The 9275-nt window shown below is 46.1% G+C and overlaps 1 protein-coding gene across 1 annotated transcript in view; it reads left to right on the top strand.

Moving 5' to 3' along the window:
• The first annotated feature begins 853 nt into the window (after positions 1 to 853).
• The window catches only part of TMC3 (transmembrane channel like 3), a 40810-nt gene continuing 32388 nt past the window's right edge, over positions 854 to 9275 (top strand). The window contains exons 1-4 of the mRNA XM_053272500.1: positions 854 to 959; positions 2970 to 3093; positions 3670 to 3753; positions 5406 to 5622. The gene's annotated coding sequence lies outside the window, so the exon portion shown is untranslated. The remainder of the gene's footprint in view (positions 960 to 2969; positions 3094 to 3669; positions 3754 to 5405; positions 5623 to 9275) is intronic.

Genomic DNA, 9275 nt, shown 5'->3' with positions numbered 1-9275 from the left:
ACCCCTAGGAGTACTTAGAGGGCTCCCAGGGGGTACTCAGAGCTGTCCTGTCCCCCCCATCACCACTACAGTTGCTCTACTTGTTCCCCCTCTGAGGACTGGCCGTTTGAAGCCAATGCAGTCCGAAGGGGAGGGTGGGAGAGTGAAGACCGCCCCCCTCTGCTCCTGATTGGCTGGCTACGTGCTGAAGCTCTGCATGGCCCTCCCCTCAGCCTGACGGACAGGCTTCAGAAAAATAGCACTGAGTACTCCCATTGAAACTAATAGGACATGTAAACTTGTCTCAGTAAGAGTGGTTACGAGTAACTTACGTAAGAACAGCCCTGCTGGATCAGGCCCAAGGCCTATCTAGTCCAGTATCCTCTTTCACATAGTGGCCCACCAGATGCTGCTGGAAGCCTATAGGCGGGAGTTGATGGCATGCCCTCTGTCTTACTATTGCTTGCCTGGATACAAGTCAGAAACTGGTGTAACCCATCTCCTAAGTAACTAATATTTAAGTAAATAAGTGTGTGTGTATGTACGTGTACACACATCGGGGATGATGGGAGTTGTAGTTGAACAACAGCTGAATGGCCACCCTTGAGAAAGGATATGAGAGCGTTCTGCCTGTAAAATGCTCAAATATTAACATTAAGTATTAAGCATTGCCCAACTTGTCCTTTTCGATGGGACTACTCTGAGTAATTTTTCCACATGTCAGTCAGTCTAACTACAACTTCCATCACCCCTAGCCACAATGGCCAAAGGGATGGAGGGAGTTGTAATCCGATAACATTTGAGGATCCAAGTTTGAGAACCCCTGTTTTCAACAAAAGTTTTTTTTTTTTAATCTCATATTATTTTGACCCAACTTCCTATTTTGCAATCTCTGCTGCCATCTTGTGAGTGGTCCTTGTACAGCTGAAGAAAGTTAGAATGACTTGAAATCATCAATGGTAATTACAGTACGTTCAATGGTAATTTGATTTTTATTTCCATCCTTTAGTGTATTGGCCATAGTCCGGTCGATAAATGTTATTTATATAAGCCACAATCCAGAGCAGCGTGCATTGACTTCACATGTGCAGGACCTATAAATCAGCAGGGGTGGGCTGATGAGGAAGGCAAGAAACTCACTTTCCCACACCCCAATGGAGAACTGGGAAATTAACTAAATTCAGTCCCACCTCAAATTTAGCATAAGCACCAGATTTCCCTGGAAATCTGTTATGAGAAATGGCTGGTACACAAAGGGAACCCATTGCCTATTCGCTACCGAGTTCAATTTAAAGTCCTGGTTTTGACCTTCAAAGCCTTGGGGGGGTTGGCACCTGTTCACCTACAGACCCGCCTCTCCCATCCAGTTACATCCCATCTGGTCAGATCTGCTCAGATGGCCCTTTTGTCGGTCCCCGATTTCCAAGAGGTTCGGGGCGCTAGGACCCATGAAAGGGCCTTCTCGGTTGCTGCCCCACTTCTCTGGAATTCCCTTCCCCTGCGGATTCGTTTAGCTCCTTCCTTGTCAATTTTTAAGTCTCTATTGAAGACTTTTCTTTTTCGCCAGGCTTTTACCCTGTAGTTTACCTAATTCCACCCCCCTCTGTTAGTTACTTTAGTTTTATTTAGAATGTAATTTTAATGCTGTTTTGTTTTGCATGTTTTTGTATACCGCCCAGAGTCTTAGGAGTGGGCGGTATATCAAGTGTTTCTAATAAATAAATTAATAAATTGCTCGTCCCAAACCACTGAGTGTTATATAAATGTAAAGGTTTGAACTTCTAGAAGACCCCTGGGTATCACATACAACTTCCTGCACTCGTGAGAGTGGTCTAATCAAGTAAACAACATAGCATGTGAACCCAGTTACAGAACAAGAACAACAACTAGTAGTAGTAGTAGTACTGCTATAACTACTACTACTACTACTACTACTACTACTACTACTACTACTACTACTTTGCCCCTGCTAACTGGGCAAAGAGGCACCTTTTACTGTGGTGATTCTCTTTATTTAGCAGGGGGAGAGTAACTGGCCCTCTCCACCCCCACCACATTACCTCCAGTGACTGTTGCTGGTGTCTATCTTGTTTTTTGTTTTTAGAATGTGAGCCCTTTGGGGACAAGGAGCCATCTTATTTATTTATTATTTCTCTGTGTAAACCACCCTAAGCCATTTTTGGAACGACAGTATAGAAATCGAAATAATAATAATAATAAATTAATTAATTAAAAAGTAAAGTGTGCTGTCGAGTCAGTGTTGACTTCTGGCAACCACAGAGCCCTGTGGTTTTCTTTGGTAGAATACAGGAGGGGTTTACCATAGCCATCTCCTGCACAGTATGAGACAATGCCTTTCAGCATCATCCTATATCACTGCTGCCCGATACAGGCATTTCCCATATCCTGGGAAACATACCAGCAGGGATTCGAACCGGCAACCTCTGGCTGACTAGTCAAGTCATATCCCCACTGTACCATTAGGTGGTGGCTACTACTGCAAAAATCTCTATGTAATGCTTTTTTTTAAAAAAAGTGCTCAGAGCCATTTACATAGAAAAATAATAAATAAATAAGATGGTCCCCTATCCCCAAAGGGTGCACACCCTTTGGTGTGGATCCTCTGGGATCCATGGAGGAAGAGTGGGATATAAAATGTTTATTACTATATATATAATATCATAGATAGATAGAGTGTGAGTGTGAGTGTGAGTGTGTGTGTGTGTGTGTGTGTGTGTGTGTGTGTGTGTGTGTGTGTGAGAGAGAGAGAGAGAGAGAGAGAGAGAGAGAGAGAGAGAGAGAGAGAGAGAGAGAGAGAGAGAGAGAGATGTGCTGGGGTTGGATACGGCCAGTTGTTCTCCCCCTTCTAAATATAAGAGAACCACCATTTTAAAAGGTGCTGTTTTGTTTGGTTAGCAGGGGCGAACACAAAATATGTGATCCCAGTAACCAAAGTTACAGATCTGAAACCTCATTTCTGTGTGATTCAGCACCTCAGAGCTTTCCCTGTGGAAAGTGCCTTCTCCTAAAGTCACCACAGTAAGCCAGCATGGAGCATCCTGTTCTGCACAAGGAAGTTCATGAGATCAGCTGGGCACGGCAAGGCAAGGTCAGGTAAGACAGGGTGGAGTTGCAGCACCATGGATAGTTCCGAAGGACAAGTTGCTCTTAATACTTGTCAGGGGAAGACTGAGCCCTTCTTCGCTTGGGCTACCCCTCCTGGGCTTGACCTCCCTGCTTGGAGAGTGGGAGGCCTTAGGAACATAGGAAGCTGCCATATACTAAGTCAGACCATTGGTCTGTCTAGCTCAGTATCGTCTTCACAGACTGGCAGCGGCTCCTCCAAGGTTGCATCTCTCTCAGCCCTCTCTTGGAGAAGCCAGGGAGGGAACTTGGAACACACATCAGGTCTCCCATTCATATGCAACCAGGGTGGACCCTGCTTAGCTAAGGGGACGGACCATGCTTGCTACCGCAAGACCAGCTCTCCTCTCAGGGGCAGCCCTTCTGGCACTCCTCTTCTCTGATCCTTCCTAGGTAATACGGAGCTGCATAGACCAATCGTCTGACAAAGCTTATAAAGGCAGCTTCCTGTGTTCCTTCCCGTGCCAGCACTGCTGGACTCCAGGGAGGTACAGATAGGGCAGGTTATAAATCTGCTCTTCTCTAATAAAATAATGTCAATTTCAGTACTTTGGGGAAAACACAACAGTCACAGCATCTCATCAAGGCTTCCTAGATACCATCTGTTGTGTCTGTTGCCTTTCCAGGGAGGTGAGTGCTGTTAATCTTATTGATATGGTGGTTTCACATTAGATCATGTTACAGATTCCAAATCCAATTATGTCAAGAATCTGATTAGTTTCCAGGTTGTTGCCCCCCCCCGCCCCCACATCCTGAAGCTGCTTTCCAGATGAAGGGTTAGGACTGGAAGTGTGACTATTGCTAGCGATAGTGCTTGTTTGCTATCTGTATACTAGTAACAAGGCATGTTCATTTCATGTAGTAAGTGTCATATGCAGGGTTCCCTGTACAGGGATTCCCAGATGTTGTTGGCTGCAGCTCCCATCTTCCTCCAGCTGCAGTGGTCTTCAGCTGGGGATTGTGGGAGTTGTAGTCAACAACAACACCTGCTGCTAACTTGGCAAAGAGGCACCTTTTAATGTGGTGATTCTATTTTATTTAGCAGGGGGAGAGTAACTGGCCTTATCCACCCCCAGCACAGCGTCCCTCCGGTGATTGTTGCTGGTGTCTATCTTAAGTTTCTTTTTAGATTGTGAGCCCTTTGGGGTCAGGGAGCCATTTTTGGAAGGGTGGTATAGAAATCAAATAAATAAAATCTGGGGATCCCTGTTACAAGGAACATTGGTCATGTGCAGTGTTTGCTCTAGTTTTTTTCATCTGTGTACAGAATGAGTTTTGTTCTGGGCGGCAGTATCAAGGCACTGTGTGTGCATTCAGAGTGGGGCCTTCCTGATTCAACCTGAGCGGGATCTAAAATTAACTAAGCGGACATCAAGGAACTTGTGAGCATGGCAGAAAGTAAAGACCGCCCTTTTCATCCAGGCTTTTGGGCAATGAGCCGTCCTTCGCTCTTTTTAAACTTTTGGGTGTATTTGTTATGTTTTTATTGAATTAACTGCACTTGATCTTAGCCAAAAGGCCGAGAAGTGATTTTTTTTATTGAATTGTTTTTATCTTGTTAAAGATAAAGATCTTGTTAAAGATAAGTTTTTATGGTTTTACTGAATTTTTAAAAATCTTGTTAAAGATAAAAATAAAACCGGGGTCTTCGGGCAAAGGGTGGTGTATAAGTATAAACAAATAAATAAATAAACTCTCTTTCTTCCTTGGCAAAACCTTCTAAGCTACCATACCATCCTGCAGGGGTTCCCAGCCTTTGGTCATTGTGGATGGTGATGATGGGAATTATAGTCCATCAGCATTTGGGGATTCAAGTTTAAGAACCTCCAGCCAAAGTCCATTGTGGCTAGGGATGATGAGAGTTGTAGTCCAGCACCACCTTGGGACCCAAGGTTAGGGACTGTTCCCAAACTGTAACGGAGCCTAAGTATGTGTGATTGCAATAGTCTCATATTTCTCCTCTATTTAACTCTGCTTCTAATTCCCAGGGGTCAATGTTGGGTCAATGTTTAGACTGGAGACTCTTTGGGGCAGACACTTGTTTTCTCATTCTTCATAAAGCACCATTCAGATGTATGGGGTGGGGGAAAGAACCTCATCGATTCAAAGGCCCTTCTGAGTATTTTGCTCCCCCGGATGGTGGAAAATGGCCACCACTTTTCAATCCCCGCTGGGTACGATTGACTAATTATTCCTAGGTACGACTAATCCGCCCCCCCCCCAGGTACAATTGACTAATGACAGCCTTGAGCATTGCCTTAACATAGCGCTGCACGTTTCAGCATTTTTCTCCTTGGTGCCAAGTTGAGCAACAACTGTGAAAACCTGCCTGTTCGTTGGCTTCCTCTCGCTGATGCCATCGATTTGCCTCGGCAGTGCTGGGCTCTGTGATTACATCTCTGCTTCATTTCCTGCGTAATTGATGTGGACATCCTTCCATGGCGGGGAGGCACAGAGTGCATGCAGGCATGGAGAGCGCGACAGGGTGCAAGATTTAGGGTGAGTGTTGGAAACGGAATGTCGGAAACGGTCATGACTCAGGGAATCTCAAGGTCGTCCCGCAAGCACAGTACCTAAGCCCTACAGAGGGTTGATTTCCTGGGGATAATCATATTTTCATGGCTTCGGAAGCCCCTCTGGTTGTCTGCAGCCCCTTCTCGTGTGTCTCGGTGTCTTTTCTCAGAAGTGGAATAGCCCAGTGTCATTTGTTTTCCTGTGCTTACTACCAGGGATTAAACTCTAGCTGGTTAAAGGCCAAACCAGATGCAACACAGGAGTTCCATGATAGGAGGAAAGAAAACCTTTGTGGGAGGGGGGTTATTCTTAAAAAGCATCCACGGAGGGTTGAGTTGGATGCAGCGGAGTCTGGCCCTTTGCCTCCATGCTGTGCTCCCAGTCCACCTTACAACCCTCTGGAAGCGGCCTAGGAATATAGGAAGCTGCCTTGTGCTGAGTCAGACCATTGGCCCATCTAGCTCATCTACACTGACTGGCAGCAGGCTCTCCAGGGTTTCCCGCAGGGGTCTTTCTCAGTCCTAGATGGACCAATGGCCTCGCTCAGTATAAGCCAACTTCCTGTGCCCCTAGGTTCCAATTTCATGAGTGCCTCACTGCGGGATAGAACAGTTTCTCCCGCTCATAGCCAATTTTGCACCCACTGCCGAAAAATCTCTCAAATGCCTCCCTGTTTCACCGCCAGCAAAGTACATGCTTGACAGTGTGATGAACGAAGCAGCCCTCAGGTCTATACAACAAGCCAACAGAATCATGTCGTCCCCCAGTCTAATTCCTGGGGGAACTGATGGGAACTTTCCTTGCCGGTTTCTGTCAGCCATCAAATTCCCAGCGCATTTCTGCCAATTGCCCTCCAAAGACTCCAACTGTACCCTTTTCTTTGTGCCTCGGCTGCAGCCTCTGCCCAGTTTGCAGCGATTCAGGTTAGCTGCCAAATAATTGAGTTAAAAGGCTTTCAGAAAGGTCCCTGGTGAAATAAACATATTTTGTGACATCCATTCTACATCAAAGTGACCTGAAAGACAGTCAGACTGGAGTCGCACACGGAAGGGAGAGCAAGGAGATGTTCTAGTCTCAGGGCTTTGCACATCCATGGCTTTAAATTCGATGAGCACTGCTGAACAGAAGAGAGCTTAAAATGGGGAGCAAGAGGGCAGCAGGGCCATAGCTCTGTGGTACACCTGCTTTCCATGCAGAAGATCCCAGGTTTGATCTCCAGGTAGGGCTAGGAAAAATCCTGTGCCCGAGACCCTGGCTTCCATTCAGTATAGTACTGACTCTGGGGAGAGCACCTGCCTACTTGCATGCAGAAGGTCCCAAATTCCCTCTCTGGCATCTCCAGATAGGCTGAGAGAGACTCCTGCCTGCAACCTCAGAGAAGCCGCTGCCAGTCTGTGTAGACAATACTGAGTGAGATGGATCAGTGGTCTGACTCAGTATATGGCCGCCGCCTCCTATGTATTCTACATATGAATGGGAGACCTCATGTGAGCACTGCAAGATATTCCCCTGAGGGGATGGAGCCTCTCTGGGAAGAGCAAGAAGGTTCCAAGTTCCCTCTCTGGCAGCATCTCCAAGAAAGGGCTGAGAAAGATTCCTGCCTGCAACCTCGGAGAAGCCGCTGCCAGTCTGTGTAGACAATACTGAGCTAGAAAGACCAATGGTCTGACTCAGTATATGGCCGCTTCCTGTGTACAATAGTGACTGGAAGCCAGGGAACTGGGAACCTTCTGCATGCAAGCATGCAGGTGCTCTTCCCAGAGCGGCCCCATCCCCTAAGGGGAATGTTTTTCAGTGCTCACACATGTAGTCTCCCATTCAAATGCAAACCAGGGCAGACCCTGCTTAGCAAAGGGGACAAGTCATGCTTGCTACCACAAGACCAGCTCTCCTGCCATCGGAGATATGAAGTAGATGTGAAGCCCATTTTAACAACCAGAAGCTGGGTAGTAGGCGTGTTCGGCCCGGATCCCAGACACGTGTTCACTCCTGAGAACCAGTTGCAGGTCTGCAAAAACGTGATTGTGTGTGAGCTGTGATCTGGGTAGGATGATGTGGTGTGTGTTGTCCCTCCACCCTCATGAGAATGCTGGGTAAATGATGTTGGTTGACCACACCATCGCTACCATGCCCAGTTGGCACACGATCACTTTCCTATCTTCCTACCTCGATTTTTGCTGACACACTCGGCCATTTCAGGGAGCGTGCCCAGGATTGGGATCCTGGCTAGATGTTCCTTCTGCCCTGCTTTTGTCCTTGAAAATGGGCAGAATATCAGGTTAAGGGAGAGGTTATATCTCAGTGGTAGAGCGTATGCTTTCCGTGTGCAAAGGTTGCCGCTTGGACTGTATCTGGTGTTTGAGACCATAACCTTTAAAAAAAAAATAATCACTCAAGACATACCTGTTTTCTCAGGCATTCTGCTAAAACTATTTTAAAATGTTTTTGTTAAAACTATATTTAAAATGTTATTATTTTAAAATGGTTTTAATTCTTGTTGTTGAGTTTTATTTATTGTTTTGTGGACACCACCTTGAGAGTTAGGTGTTAGGTGGTTTATAAATATAATAAATTAATAAATAAATTACCGCGGCTCAGAACTAAACTGGCCCACTGGCCAATCTAATCGCTGACCGAGGACCTTCATGTCGTTGCCATTAAAACATCAGAGGTTTATCTAGCACTAGGTAAAGGTAAAGTGGTGCCGTTGAGTTGGTGTCGACTCCTGGCGCCCACAGAGCCCGGTGGTTGTCTTTGGGAGAATACAGGAGGGGTTTACCATTGCCTCCTCCCGTGCAGTATGAGATGATGCTTTCCAGCATCTTCCTATATCCCTGCTGACCGATATAGGTGTTTTCCCATACCAGCGGCGATTTGAACCAGCAACCTCAGGCTTGGTAGTCAAGGAATTTCCCCGCTGCACTACCATAAATAAACCCCCCCAGAAAAACCCACCACCAGAAATAAAAACCCTGGACTATGAGCAGAAACAGTTTAATGGATGTCTGCCTTGTTCCAAACCGTGTTTGGCACTCATTCCAGCTGGGAACGAGTGATAAGCCTTGAAATAGTGTGAATGAAAGGGTGTGTTTCATGGCTGATATGTCTGTGACATTTGGCGACATGCTTCTGCTTCAACTTCATCTGGGGCCTGATTGGCAGTTACGATAGTCAGGGGGTTTTGTATGGCTGTGGCTTGGATAGCAGGGGAAGGAAATTAATGGGCACATGGTCTTCATGCATATACACTGGAGGTGAAACGAGTTGTGGGAGAAGCAACTCCCAAGCAAGTTCTCCTGATTTAAATGGCTGTGGAGGAGGAAAAAGTTTATCTATATTCCCCCAGTTCTTTTTTTTTTTTAATGCTCCCAATTACAGATCCTGTTGAAGCTTATCTGTTTATAAAGTGTAAACCAGTAAGAGTGAAAAGTAGCCTCAGACTGCTCACCTGTTTTGCAAATATATATTAAGCCCATTCACACGATCAAATGCTGGTATCTAGCCAGGATCCCAGACCTGTGTGTGCTCCTGAGAACTGGTCATGTGTTGGCAAAAATCGAGGTAGGAGAACATTGAAGTGATCATGTGCTAGTAGCCATGATCTGCTGGATAGAATGGGGTGATCAACCAACATTGTT

The sequence above is a fragment of the Hemicordylus capensis genome, chromosome 10, assembly GCF_027244095.1.
Source record: "Hemicordylus capensis ecotype Gifberg chromosome 10, rHemCap1.1.pri, whole genome shotgun sequence".
In the NCBI taxonomy this organism is placed as follows: Eukaryota; Metazoa; Chordata; class Lepidosauria; order Squamata; family Cordylidae; genus Hemicordylus; species Hemicordylus capensis.
Note: the sequence above shows the minus strand (reverse complement) of the source record. Positions and strands in the feature narration are given on the sequence as shown.